Source organism: Panthera tigris, chromosome A2, assembly GCF_018350195.1.
Source record: "Panthera tigris isolate Pti1 chromosome A2, P.tigris_Pti1_mat1.1, whole genome shotgun sequence".
NCBI lineage: Eukaryota > Metazoa > Chordata > Mammalia > Carnivora > Felidae > Panthera > Panthera tigris.
In genome coordinates, this window is record NC_056661.1 from 124,975,730 (window position 1) to 124,990,735 (window position 15,006).

Genomic DNA, 15,006 nt, shown 5'->3' on the forward strand with positions numbered 1-15,006 from the left:
AACTCTGCTGTGTCCTGGAGTAAGTCACTCAACATCTCCAAGTTTCCGTTTCCTCATTAGTAACATAAAGCCACCAGTAGCTTTTACCTTGTGTAAAGATTAAGTGAGAGAATCCTCAAGTGTAAACTAAATAGTGCCTGACTCACTAAAAGGTTAAATTTTTTCCTGTTTTATGGATGTATAATTGTCATATAGCACCGTGTAAGAGTAAAGTATACAACATGATGACTTTCATGTATTTATTTGCATATAGGGTTAGTTAGCACATCGCCTGACCCAGTTACAATTTTGTATGTATATTGTGAGAACTTTTAAAATCTACTCTCTTAGCTACTATTAAATATCCAATACAGTGTGATTAACTTATAGCCATCATGCTATACAATACATTCCCAGAACTTATTCACCTTAAAACTGAAAGTTTGTGCCTTTTGACCACTTTCTTCCATTTCCCCCACCCCTCTCACTTCCCATTCCTGGCAACCACCAATCTGCTCTCGGTTTCTAGGAGTTTATTTTTTAGACTCCAAGTATAAGTGAACTTGTACTGTCTTTGTCTCTGTCAGACTTATTTCACTTAGCACAATGCCCTCAAAAACTCAATTCTTTAAAATGTTAAACTTCTAAAGAGTGTGTTTTATACTTTTTAAAAAATTTCCAGGGCACCTGGGTGGCTCAGTCTGTTGAACGTTCCCCTCTTGATTTCCACTCGGGTCATGATCCCAGGGTCATGGGCTTGAGCCCTGTGTTGGGCTCCGCACTGAGTGTGGACCCTACTTGGCATTCTCTCTCGCGCCCTCTGTCCCTCCCCCATTTGCACGTGTATGTGTGCTCTCTCTCTTTAAAAAAAAATTTATTTTTCTAACATCCCCAACAGGAAGGGGTGCAGTGAGTGTTAAAAGAAAGAACAATAAATGTCTTGAGAAGTCAATGTCCCCCACTGACCCGTTCTCAATTTTATTAGTTTCACCAGGAAATAGGAGAAGCTCCGTCTTGAGGTAAAGCAGGGCCTCATACATGCAAGAGCATTGCTAGACCACAAGCCTTGCTCTTAAACCACAGCTCCACTCCCCAGCACACATGAGATTGGGGCAGAGCTCTGGCTTCATTCCTACGATAAACAGGTTCTCCCCTTTGCGGTTCTTAGGAATTCTCTTACATAAATGTGTACTGTGTTCAGTCCTTTTTGGTGATGACATTGTAATATGGGGTATTTCTCTTCAGAATCTATTCAATTTTTTTAGTGTTTATTCCTTTAGTTTTGAGAGACAGAGTGCAAGCAGGGGAGGAGCAGAGAAAGAGAGAGAGACACACACACAGAATCGGAAGCAGGCTTCAGGCTCTGAGCTGTCAGCACAGAGCCCAACGCGGGGCTCGAACCCATGAACCACGAGATCATGATCTGAGCCCAAGTCAGGCGCTCAACTGACTGAGCCACCCAGGTCTCCTTCTTTTCAGAATCTATTTAAAACTAAGTGTTTCAGTTGTTGAAGTGTATTATAATTATTAAGTACTACATAAAATATCTTTTGGTCAGCTGAGCCTGATTTTAGACTGTGAACACAGACCCTCATCGGCACAACGATCACCCCCACAGACACTGTAGCACCTGCTTGCCTTTACTGACATGAGGAATTTTGTCGGGTGACTTGGAGAGTAGACCCAAGTGTAGTCGCTGGGATGGCTAAGAACTAAAAAGGTGTGAGGGATGGCATGGATTCTCTTCCCACAGAGCCTTTTGGGCTTGGTTTTTTTTTTTTTTTAATTTTTTTTTTTTAATGTTTATTTATTTTTGAGACAGAGAGAGACAGAGCATGAACGGGGGAGGGTCAGAGAGAGGGAGACACAGAATCTGAAACAGGCTCCAGGCTCTGAGCTGTCAGCACAGAACCCGACGCGGGGCTTGAACTCACGGACCGCGAGATCATGACCTGAGCCGAAGTCGGCTGCTTAACCGACTGAGCCACCCAGGCGCCCCTTGGGCTTGGTTTTAAGCAGCAGTGTTACACGGGTGAGGGCTGGGAAGTGGGGAAGCCATTCATATGATTCTCAGTCTCAAATATCACTGCTTCAGATCCCAGGTGATGAAGTCTATATAGCACAGAGCTGGAAAGCCGGGAGACCATGTTCCCTGCTCCTTTGTGGACCCTCACTCTGCTCTGACAAGCCAGGGCCTGGTGGGCTTGGCAGCACTGGGAAAGAGTGTGGGCCTGGCACCGGCAGCACAGCCTTCATAATGGGCAATGACAGTGCTGACTCTTTCCAAGGGGCCCTGAAGGAAGCAGACCAGGGGGAGCCAGAGCAGGATGGAAAGGGCCAGGTGGATCTGCGTGGTTGCAGCAGCTGGTGTGTAAGCACGAATGACACATCCTGTTGGGGACGCCCCGACATAGCTGGAGGACACTGAGGCCAAGCTCAGATCCTGTTGTTACCTTTGTAATTTGGACATCAAAAGGAAACATAGTCTGACTTTACATAGTCTGCGAGAACTGGACATGCTGTAATTAAACTATAATTGCATTTAATGGGCTGCTTTATAAGTAACCTAATTGCACAGAATAATTGGTGGCTTACAATAAAATGACATTGGTGACTTACAGGAAAATAAGGAGGTTACAGCCATTGCCAAAAATGTCTATGAATTGGAAAGACTAACACACATGCAAAATATTTGAATTAAGGTATTCAAAAAGAGGAAAGTACAGAGCTTGGAAAGAAGGAGACTTGCCCCATGGATAGCCATTACCACAAGTTCCAGCATTTCTTTTCTAGAAGAGCTTAGGAGTGGAAATCTGGATGGAAGATAGATAGAGGACTTGCCTTGGCATTGACATGCCACTCTACTTAAGACTGAGAAAATGTCAGGTTTTTAAAAAAAAGTTTATGTATTTATTTTGAGAGAAAGAGAGCACGTACATGCAGAGGAGGGGCAGAAAGAGAGAAACCCAAGCAGGCTCTGCACTGTCAGTGCAGAGCACGACCAGGGCTCGATCCCAGGAACAGCAAGATCATGACCTGAGCCAAAATCACGAGTCAGACACTCAACCGACTGAGCCACCCAGGTGCCCCCATGTTGGTTGGTTTTTTTTTTTTTCAACGTTTTTTATTTATTTTTGGGACAGAGAGAGACAGAGCATGAACGGGGGAGGGGCAGAGAGAGAGGGAGACACAGAATCGGAAACAGGCTCCAGGCTCCGAGCCATCAGCCCAGAGCCTGATGCGGGGCTCGAACTCACGGACCGCGAGATCGTGACCTGGCTGAAGTCGGACGCCCAACCGACTGCGCCACCCAGGCACCCCTGTTGGTTGTTTTTTATCAAAGGATGGGATGCTGGTGAACATGGGTACCTTTGGTACCACGGTGGACCCCAAGGTATCCTGAGCTTTTGAGCCACTTCCAAACCAGCCTTGTCAACTACCACAGGACTTACGGCATCGGCTTCCTTTCCTCCCAATGAGAGCCACCTGGGGTGCAGAAAATGGGCCCAACATTGGGGGAGGCATGGCCACAGCACTAGGAGACCACTTCCACACTATCTCTGCCCACTTCCAGTCGACTGACATCCCACTGTGGATTCCAATGAGAAACATCTTCTAGCAAACTCTATTGCTAGAGCAGTTTCCCTAAGCACAGGAACCAGGGGAGCCCTCAGGGGCAGCCCAGCTTACCATCCCATTCGTCTGTCCATCTCCCTCCAGCAAGGAAGCTTTCTCTCCTCATCCTTCTCACAGCTTTCAGCTGGTAAGTCACTTCCTCGGGGAAACCTTCCCTGACTAGGTGAGGCCTTTCAGTGCCCTCTTTACTTCCTCATAATTAATTAATACTGACATGATTGTGTATTTAATTACTGCAGGTGATATGGGCAAGGATTTGCCCATATCGTACACTGATGAACACTCATTGCCTGGCACATAGCAAGTAAAAAGCACCTGTTGCATGAGTGAACGGTTGTGTCATCTACAGAGCACTCCGCGCATGGCTTAAGGCTTCAGCTACAGCGCTGGCTGTTTTGCCTCCCACGACTAATATTTTTAAATCATTTTTAAATATATAAGTAATATGCAAATATATGCTCATTGTAAAATAATTCAAAGAACACATATATATCCATATGGAAGTCATGGTCTTATATATGTAAATTACGCCACAATAAAGCTACTTTTAAAAAGCTACAATTCTCCTCCACAATTCCACACCAGCCAGGTCCCATTCCTTTTCCCAGTCATAAATCCACTGAACGGTCTCACGTGTAAACTTCCAGACCTTCTCTGGTGTGTTTTCATACATATATGTATCTTCATGCATGCGTAGTCACATAAATATCCATACGTTCATGCATATACGTTGTGTACACATACATTCAGCGTGTTTTAGTCAGAGTCCAATCAGAAGGCAGGAGCTAGAAACTGCAGAGGGAGTTTAACACAGGTGAGAGAAGAATTAAGAGGCCAGAGAATAGGAGGGAGACACCCTCAATCCTGAGGCCAGAGGAACGAGGGAAAAAGCAGTTACCCAGGTTCTGGGGCCATCTGGAAGAATCCAGAACCACTGTAGCACTTCCAGGCTAAAGCTGGAACTATGGAGAAAGGGTTGTACAGCAGGGGCTGGAGAATCGATAGGATGATGCCAGACACCATCTGAAGCAGAGAGAAGGGGGGAGATCACCTGGCTTCTCCCTTCCTCTCACTCTCCAGAGTTCCATCACTGGCCCTCTTTGGCTGGGTCTGTAAGGTGGTCTGGGGAAAGCGGTTCCCAGGGATGTTAAGCCCAGGATAGAGTATGGTAGAGAATAGATCTGAGAGCAAACAGACAAAAGCCCAGCATATGTGGTTTAAAATAAAGTACATAAATAGCATCATGGGATATGCAGTGTTCTAAATTTATCCTATCATTTTTGTAGGGATGAAATCTGCTTAAAATGGCCATTGAGAGCAGGCTGGATCCACAGAATCAAGGTTACAGCAGTAGAACACAGAGGTGGGCGGCAGAAGGCAGAGGTGTTACGGGAGAAATGCACTCCCAGCAAAAGGGAAGGCATGTCACAAAGTGCAAGGTCAAAGGACTGGTGTGGGTGCAGGCCTGTTCTGGGGTAACCAGGCCTGACCTCTGCAGAGAGCAGGGAGCAGAGCAGAGTGATGGGCCACTTATCACCCATGAGTAGGCTCAACAGTTCAGAGTTTTTAGAATCAGAAGGGCACATAAGTCTCTCATTTCAACTCACGGTTCTTATACAATAAGGAACTGAAACACAGCGATGGGATGGGCCCCAAAGCCAAAGGACCTCAAGACTATTTTTCATCATTTTTTATTTGGGGGGGGGGGGACACGGGCAGAGGCGTTGGGGACAGTGTAGCACCAATGCCTCTTCTTCCTGCTGTGACTCACAGAGCAGGCAAGCAGAGGTCTAACAAGAAATGGAAGCTCTAGAAGCCCTCACTCCAATATGACCTGTTTTGTAAGCAACACGGAGCACCTGGCGTGTCTTATGAAGGAATTCACCCAAAAATATCTTTTCCTTAGAAACTCCTTTAGCCTCCAGAGTCTGGTTTTAATTGTCATTGGCAAAATGTCAGCACTCTCGGAGTGTTCCAGGAGCTGTGCTGGATACGAAGATGCACAAGGTACAATAAGGAATAAGCCATGTACTTCCAGGAGTCCTGACTCTCACAGGGGATCCGAGGTGAATCAAAGGATTATGATGCAACGCGGTACCATCGTGACATCTGTGGCACAGGAGAGGGAGTAAGGAATTGCTGGGGGAAGGGAGCTCAGGAAAGCGACCGAGAAGGCGTCACAAAGGTCCCATGACAGAAGGAGAAGAAGGAAAAACCTCCAAGTCTGATTTTATTTTATTTTTTTAAGTTTATTTATTCATTCATTCATTCATTCATTTATAGAGAATGAGCAGGAGAGGGACAGAGAAAGAGGGAGAGAAAGAATCCAAAGCAGGCTCCATGCTGTCAGCACAGAGCCCAATGGGGGGCTCGAACCCAACTGTGACACCATGACCTGAGCTGAAATTAAGAGTCAGCTCCTTAAACGACTGAGCCACTGAGGTACCCCTATGATTTTAAAATAACAGCGTGGAACCAAACTTCCCTGAAACACCACTATTATTCCTCAAGAATTTGCAAAACAACTGTACTGCCCTCATTAATTTCTCATTATGTAATGGAAACCACACACGCGTAACATTTTCCAAAGTAAATGATAGATAAAATGAGCCCACTGACCCCATCAGTTAGGATCAGCGGGGCCAGACTGACCTTCAGAGACTGTGCACTGAAAAGTTAATGATACTTTTCATATGTAATTTAATATTGAAACAATGCCATCAGTCATGCGCTCTCAGGAAGTCCTGCAAAGTTCTGTCTTTCCCCACAGTAACACCTTTCATATGTTTTCGAAAATATCAAATAGTCAACTATTACCTGTACGATGCTGTCGTCATTTTTTTTGTGTCCTTGCTTTGCTAGTGCCCCAAGCACCTGTTTGGCTTGCCTGCAGGTGACTTTGCTCTGAACAGGCAGCCCCCTTTCCACTCCAAGACACCCCAGATGACGTTAGCATCAACAAGTTCATAATCCTATTCTTTTTTGAATGTTTATGTATTTTTTTATTCTTTATTTTTTTTTAAAAATAAATATTTTTAAATTTTTAAATTTTTTTTAAAAAATAAATATTTTTAAATTTTTATTAAATTTTTAAATTTTAAATTTAAAAATTTTTAAATTTTTGAATGTTTATGTATTTTTTTATTCTTTATTTTTTTTAAAAAATAAATATTTTTAAATTTAAAAATTTAAATTTTTTTTAAAAAATAAATATTTTTAAATTTACATCCAAGTTAGTTAGCATATGGTACAATGAGTTCAGGAGTAGAATCCAGTGATTCATTCCCTACATATAACACCCAGTGCTCATTCCAGCAAGTGCCCTTCTTAATGCCTCTTGCCCATTTAGCCCATCCCCCCCAGCAACCCATCCAGCAACCCTCAGTGTGTTCTCTATATTTAAGATTCTCTTATGTTTTGCCCCCCCTCCCTGTTTTTACATGATTTTTGCTTCCCTTCCCTTATGTTCATCTGTTTTGTATCTTAAATTCCACAGATGAGTGAAGTCATACAATATTTGTCTTTCTCTGACTTAAGTTTGCTTAGCATAATGTGCTCTAGTGCCATCCACGTTGTTGCAGATGGCAAGATTTCATTCTTCTTGATTGCCAAGTGATACTTCATTGTTGAGATGATGAGTGGGGCCGGGGCAGAGGGAGAGGGAGACAGAGAATCCTGAGCAGGCTCTGCCCTGTCAGCGTGGAGCCTGATGTGGGGCTCAAACTCAAGAGCCATGAGATCATGACCTGAGCCAGTCAGATGCTTAACCAACGGAGTCAGCCAGGTGCCCCTCATATTCCTATTCTTAACCAAATGGACGTAAAGCTGTTCTTTCACTTCCCCACGTAGCCTATGCATTATGACTTTGTTCTTTATCCCTTTTTGTCATCTCTTGCAACTCAGGAAGGCCACCTGAAGGCCTTGTGGTCTGGTTAACCATAAAGAGAGGCTGATGTGAGAAACTAGTTCCTTACACTGAGCTCAACAGCTCATAGTAAGAGGAAGACTGTATTACAGTGAAGCATTTATGAGCACAGTCATTTGAAACAGACATGTCTGAGTTTAACACTTGTTCTTTCACTTCACCACGTGATCTTGGGCAAGTTACGCTGGTGAGCCCAAGTTTTATCTTCTATAAGATGTGCTTAATAATAGCACCTACCTTGTGAGGTCATTCTTTCAACACATACTTAAAATGGTCCTACTGTGTGCCAGGCACTATTCTTGAAGAAAGGGATTCAGCAGTGGACAAACAAAAATCCCTGTCCTAGAGCTTACATTCTACATTCTAGTGGAAGATGATAAACGACAGAAATAAATAGAATACATATTATGTTAGAAAGAAAAGGGGCTAGGGAGCATTGGGAGAGATGCCGTTTTCGGTGGAATGATCAGGAAAGACTGAGTGAATAGGTAACTTGGTAGATGCAAGATAGGGGCAGGAGGGCCTCTGCGGGCCAGTCTTCCAGGCAGAGGGAACTGCCTGAGCAGAGGCCCCCAGACAGCTGCTTCTGTCTAGTATGTTTGAAGAACACCGAGTCTGGCCGAAACCCACTGAGGGTGGGGACAGAAGGGAGGGAAATGAGGTCAGAGAGTAGGAGAGCAGAGGAGTGGCAGGTTCCAACTTGCATTTGAACAGGATCACTCCCGGGAAACCGGTTAGGAAACAAGTGCAGTGATGGGGGAGAGATGAAGCACACTGTGCCCTTCCCTTGGTCCCTGGCATGAACCAACTCTGGCTAAGAGTGGCCACTGACCTGAATCCATGCATGCATATCTGGCAAGGGAAGACCTCAGCTTTGTTCTCTTTTCTGCCTCTTTCTCAGCCATCCAGCTACTGCCTGTGCCATTGGCTACCTTAATCACCCTGCTTGTAATCTTCTTCCCCTTTCTTCTCTCTCTGCTTCCTGCTCACTCTGCTGTCTGCCTTTACTTTCTCCTATGAACAGTCTGTTCTCCAGGGCACAGTTTTGGGGAGACTGTTTGCATTTTGGGGAGAGAGCGGCGCACCTCTTGGCCTGTCAGGTCCACAGGGCACATCAGAGGAACAAGGGAACCGAGGTGGGGCAACAGGCACAGAAAGTGTCTAGAGTGATGTCTCTGCCATGCAGGTTGTACTGAAGCCACAGGGAGGGCTTTGTAGCCTGGTCACAGTTCAGCCATGAAAAGAGAAGCCCCTCTCGGTGCTTCAGGCAATTGCTAAAAGGACACCAATGCAGGGAGTTAGAAGCTGACACCACCAGGGCTGGACCAGGAGAGCAAAGATCAAAAGGCCATTTGCAGGAAACCAACAAGTATAGGGACTGTAGGGAAACCACCACCAATAACCCCACAGTCTGCAGCACCAAAGCAAGTGATTCTCAGAGGGAACCTCATTGATACTAGCCACTACCTTGGTGTCACAACACCAGGCGAATTGTCACCATAGGTAACAGGGGTATTCCCAGAAGTCATTCTAACAGTGGGAACACCAGCCATGACATAATCAAGCATCGTGAAATAACTAGACATGACGTAACACAGAAATGTCTGACGATCACATGAATATATTCCACTAAACCAGACCCAACATGTCCCCAGCCCAACTTTCCCTTATCCAGAACCCCAGGATATCCACGGCCACTCTAATCCCCCTGACAAGGTGACAGAAGGGAATTCAGAGTGGAGAGACACAGGACCTTAACTAACTGTGATTTAAAATATCTCACTTTTGCTAATTTTACCAAACCATCTGGCCCTGTGCATACACACTAGGACCCCTCCCAGGGCTCTCAAGTATGTGCTGTGAGTGAGGGCTCCTGAAGCTTTAGTTTCTCGTGGAAAGTCTGCCTCTGCCTGGAACTGAAGCAATTGACCTTCACTGGCCAGAGGGCTGATTCCATCACAGGAAGGGGCTTGGGCCAGTGTGAAGTTTCCTCGGGAAACTGTTTGCAGCTGTAATGTTTTACTCAGCTCAGAAGTTACTAATGACACTGCTAGATGATTTGTGAAATTAATACAAATTTGAAATAGTAGAAAATGAGCCACTGTATGTAGCCTTTACTCTCAGACTTCTGAATTACCCCCCTTCAAGTCACTAGGCCCCGAAGTTGTCTATTCAACAAAAATTTATCGAGGGCATACACTGTGTGGGTACTGTGCTAAGTTCACAACGGGGAGGAAAGTAACCATGAACTCTGACTTTAAGGGGCCTTCAGGGAAGAGACAAATAATCAAATAATCAGTCAAGTCAGGGACTAGAGGGGGTCCCACTGAGAAAGTGGACAAGCGGTCCTAATCTACCTAGTGCACTAACAGGAAAGACTGAAGGATTCATTCTTTCAGCAAGTGGGGGTGGGGGTGCCTACTCTTTACCCACACAGTGCTCAGGGCCAGGATAAGGGTGAGCAAAAGCTGTAGCATCCCTGCCTTTCCAGAACTGTCTCCTGGAGGAAACATTATCACAGAAGCAGATTGCATCCATCTGTCCTGACGACCCAGTGATGGCCTCCATGAAGGGGCAATGCAGGGGCGCAAGTGAGCAGTGTTGAGGAGGGCTGGTGCAGCTAGGACAGACTGTCAGGAGGGGCCAGAGAGCACGGAGAACCAGAGGCAGAGCTAACAGATGAGTGGGGAGGCGGCAGAGCTTGTGGGAGTCTCCTAACGAAAGGAGCTGCTGGAACAAAGGCCCAGGGGAAACAAATGTAGGAGGGAGAAAAAGACAAAAAGAGGCCGGCGTGGCTGAGGCAGCACCAGGGGAGGACGGGAGAGAGTAGGGACATATGCGGCTGGAAAAATGGGAATGGGCTGGTATGCCTAAAACCAATGGGAGCCCCAGAAGTTTCTGAGGAGTGAGAGACACTGCCCGGTTGGCCTTAAACGGATGGCTCCGGCTGCAGCGAGAATATTGGATTACCAGGGTTGCTTTGGCAGTAGCTGCATCCTAATTGCTTCCCCCTTTCTCACTTTCCTTTCCGGTAGCCACAGAGATTTAAATAAATGCATGCCAGATACTCAGCTAGAAGCACCCGACAATGAAGGGCTGTGTGGCTTGGAGAATAGCACACTGCCTTCAGTCAGGCAGACACGGATTAGATCTCCCGTCCACCTCCAGTAGACTGGTGGCTCCCACTAGGCACTCGCCCTCCCTAAAACCCACTTGCCACCCACTCTGCAAGACGGGAGAACAAATCAACCCCACGGAGTTAACGAGCATCAGAAAGGGTGTGTGCAAATTACCTGGCGTTTGGCAGAAGTCTGGACACACCAGCTGCCATTGGAAGTAATTGTAATGGATCCACGATCGTCAGAGGAAGATTTCTTACCAAAAGTAATGCTAGCAAAAGCACTGGGAATAGAGTGCAAGCCCTCCTGTTAAAAAAATACGTAAATACATGCAATATTATATATTTATGTAAATAGTACATTTTCACGGACAGCTGTCTGATGGAATCTCCCTAACAGCAGTGTTGGGAAACAAGTCTATGTTATTTATGCAATGAAAATATACACACATGTACAATCAAGTTTAAAAGTTTTCTCAACACGTTACATTGGGCCTGACGTGCCTTCTCTTTGGGCTTTTCCTGTTTGCAGTCGTCCTGTGGAGACACTGAACTCCTTTGTTAGACTGTGCATCCCCCAGACTGAACAACATTAGCTTCTCAAGAATGATGTTGTTTATTTCTGTTTCTCCAGAGCCTGCTGGAGATCCTGGCACTCAGTAGTAGGAGCTCAGTAACTCCTTGCACAACGGAAAAATAGGTAAAAAACAAATGGATACCTTTATGAATCTGGCCACTAGATTTTATGAACCAAAATCAAGACACATTGTCTCTGCCACAGAATATGAATGTCTTAGAACTTCGCATAGGATTTTTGAACTCCACACCATCCTGGAACATTGAGGATACGTGATGGGCACATACCTCAAATAGCTGAATCGGTTTTAAAAGAGTTATGACAAGTTCCACTGTGGACTGTGTTATGCTTATTTTTCAGTATAAAAATTGTTCCAAGTCCTTTGTTCATAGTAGAAGGAACAATCTAGAAGATTTAAAAGTTTTCTGTTTAACTGTTGACACAAGGACTCAGGATCAGCTTTTCTCTTATCTCACTCACTGTAATTAATTAGCTGCCCCGAGGAGACCTTTACTGGCACAAAAAGAGCGAGTGAGACAGCCATACATTTTGTTTGTTAAGCACAGCTGAGCCTAGCTCAACAGAGTGTCGATTCAAAAGAGGGAGATAAAATATGCAGCAAAGTTGGGGACAGGGAACAAAGAATCCAGTATGACAATTGAAAGGAGAGCTAAACAAGCATTCAGAGTACCATCAGGAAGGTAAAAAGCCTTGAGAGTCTAGAAAAAAGATAAACTGGAGGGGCAAGGCTGAGAGGCGCTGGAAGGACCAATTTAAAATCAATGAAGAAATGTAAGATTTTGTGTTTCAAGGAATATTATTCCGAGTCAGGTTTATTGAAGTATAATTTACATACTACAAAATTTACCCTCTCAACGTAGAGTTCTATGAGTTTTAAACATCACACACAGTGTGTAGTTACCATCAAGATATAGAATAATTCACCATCCCCAAATTCCCACTTGGCCCTTTGTCATCGACCCCTCCCTCACCCTTAGCTCCTGGCAACCACTGTTCCATTTGCCCGCTTTAAAGGAATTTAATTTATCTTTATTTTTTTAATGTTTATTTATTTTTGCGAGGGGGAGGGGCAGAGAACGAGGGAGACAGAGGATCTGAAGTGGGCTAACAGCAGAAAGCCTGATGTGGGGCTTGAACCTGCGAACCAAGAGATCACGAGCTGAGCCAAAATTAGATGCTTAACCAACTGAGCCACCCAGGTGCCCCCTGCTTTGAAGGAATTTAACAACAGGACTTAAAATGGGGGAGAAAAGGAACTGGGATTTTTTTCCCTGTCACCCACTCACTTCCTACACCTTTCAGTAGCATCATTTTTAATAGCTTGTTCAGGAAGGAAGTTTATTATCCCTATTTCCCAGATGGAAGATGACACTCAAAAAAAAAAAATGTCAAGCTGATAAAAGAGCAAAAGTTCAAAATCAGAGTTGACCAAAACCATCAGCATCATTTATCTCTCCGTGTTAGATTATAGATGATTTGTCCTTTCTTTCTTGTATGTTATTTGTATTACCAAAGTTTTTCACAATAAGCTTATGCTACTTTTAAAACCAGAAAAAAAATACTTTTACAAATAAATATATAAATATATACTATATGCAAGGTCTGATTCCAAAGCCTATTCTCTTAACTAAACAAAGCAGGGAAAGTAGGGGAAATAGTTCGGAAGGGAATAAAGGAAAGGCTCCTCTGGGCCCCAGGTGCCCATTCAGAAAGGGGGAGACAGAATCGACCTGACCCCCAAATACCAGAGCACAGCTTTGCTCTGTCTCTAGATCTCACCACAGTCTAACATCTCCACCGTCGAAAAGTTCTCCAGCACAAATGCCCTTCCAAAGTGCTGAAGAGCAGTCCTGGAAGCCAATAAAAATCCACTGAGACCACTCCAGACCCAGCAGACAATCCTAAGCATCTTCCTGCCTCATCTTCGAAGACCAGGTAAGAACGAGTAACCATCATGGGCAAGTGGGTGTAAGCAGGAGCCCTTTCACCACTTTAGGGGAGGTAGGAAGGTAAATATCAAGACCAGGCTAAAGGGAGCACAGGGCACCTTTTATTGGAGAGATAGGGGACATATTTAAATATGACTATGTTGGGGGAATATTACCCATCACAGTGCCACACGGGACTCATGAAGGCTTTCTCCGATCTTTATGCAGAAACTTTTATTGCTTGTTCCAAAAAATATTTAAATTTTTTAGTGTTTATTTATTTTGAGAGAGAGAGAGAGAGAGAGAGAGAGAATGTGCAAGCAGAGGAGGGGCAGAGAGAGAGAGAGAGAGAGAGAATGTGCAAGCAGAGGAGGGGCAGAGAGAGAGAGAGTCCCAAGCAGGCTCCATGCTGTCAGTGCAGAGCCCGATGCAAGACTCCATCTCACAAGCCATGTGATCATGACCTGCGCTGAAATCATGAGTCAGATGCTTCACCAACTGAGCCACCCAGGTGCCCCCCAAAATATGTAATGGGGTCTTTCAAAGGTGTACATAATACAAAAAAAAATTCATGTTAACTATACAGGAATTAACATTACATTGAACTAAATTAAATTAAATTATTAAAAGAAAATAAAAATAAAATAAAATAAAATAAAATAAAATAAAATAAAAAATATAACAAGAAAAAAATAGTTTACATACAGAACTGGGTACCCAAACAGAAACACAATGAACCTTGACTCCTTACATGATTCACAATTAATTCAAGAGGGATCACAGAGCTAAATGTAAGAGTGAAAACTAAAACTTTTGGAAGAAAAAAGAGGAGAATATCTTCACAAGTTGTGATAAGCATAGGTTTCTTAGACAAGATATGAAAAGCAATAACTATTTAAAAATCGGTAAGTCAGATTATACCAAAATTTAAAACTTTTGCTCTTAAATAGTGTTAATTAAAGTGTTAATTAAAGTAGCAACCCACATGTTGATGTAAAATATTTATAAAAACATATATCTGACAAGTGTACCTGGGTGACTCCGTTGGTTGAGGGCCCGACTTCAGCTCAGGTCGTGATCTTGAGGTTTGTAAGTTTGAGGCCCGAGTTGGGCTCTGTGCTGGCGGTGCAGAGCCTGCTTGGAATTCTCTCTCTTCCCCACTGTGCTCTTCTTTCTCAAAATAAATAAATAAACTTTAAAAAAAAAAAAAAAAACAACCATGTATCTATCTGACAAAGAATTAGTACTGGACTATGTAAAGAACTATACCTCAAAAATAAAATTAAATAAATAAATAAATAAACAAACAAACAAGCAACTCAATTTGGATTGACTTGAACAGACACTTCACAAGGGAAGATACATTAATGGCTCAAAGGCAGTTTAAAAGATTCTCAATATCATTACTCACCGTGGAAATTAAATTAAAGAAATTAAACAACTTAAAGACACAGTGAAATACCACTACTCATGTGAATGGCTAAAATAAAAATGACTGACAACACTGAATGTTGGGAGAACATAAAACAACCCCAATTCTCAAATGCTGTTGATGGTACAACCACTTTAGGAAATGGTCTGACCGTTTACTTATGAAACTAAATATGCATCTACCCTTTGACCCAGCAATTCCATTCCTAGGTATGTGGCGAAGAGTTATAAAAGCATTTCTACAAAGAGACTTGTACAAAAACATTCATAGGAGCTTTAATTGCCAACCGGACTGAGGTATATTCACACAATGGAATATCAATCAGCAAGATAAAGAAACAAATTCTGATACACATAATAGTGCGGATGAATCTTTGAAACATTGTGCTGA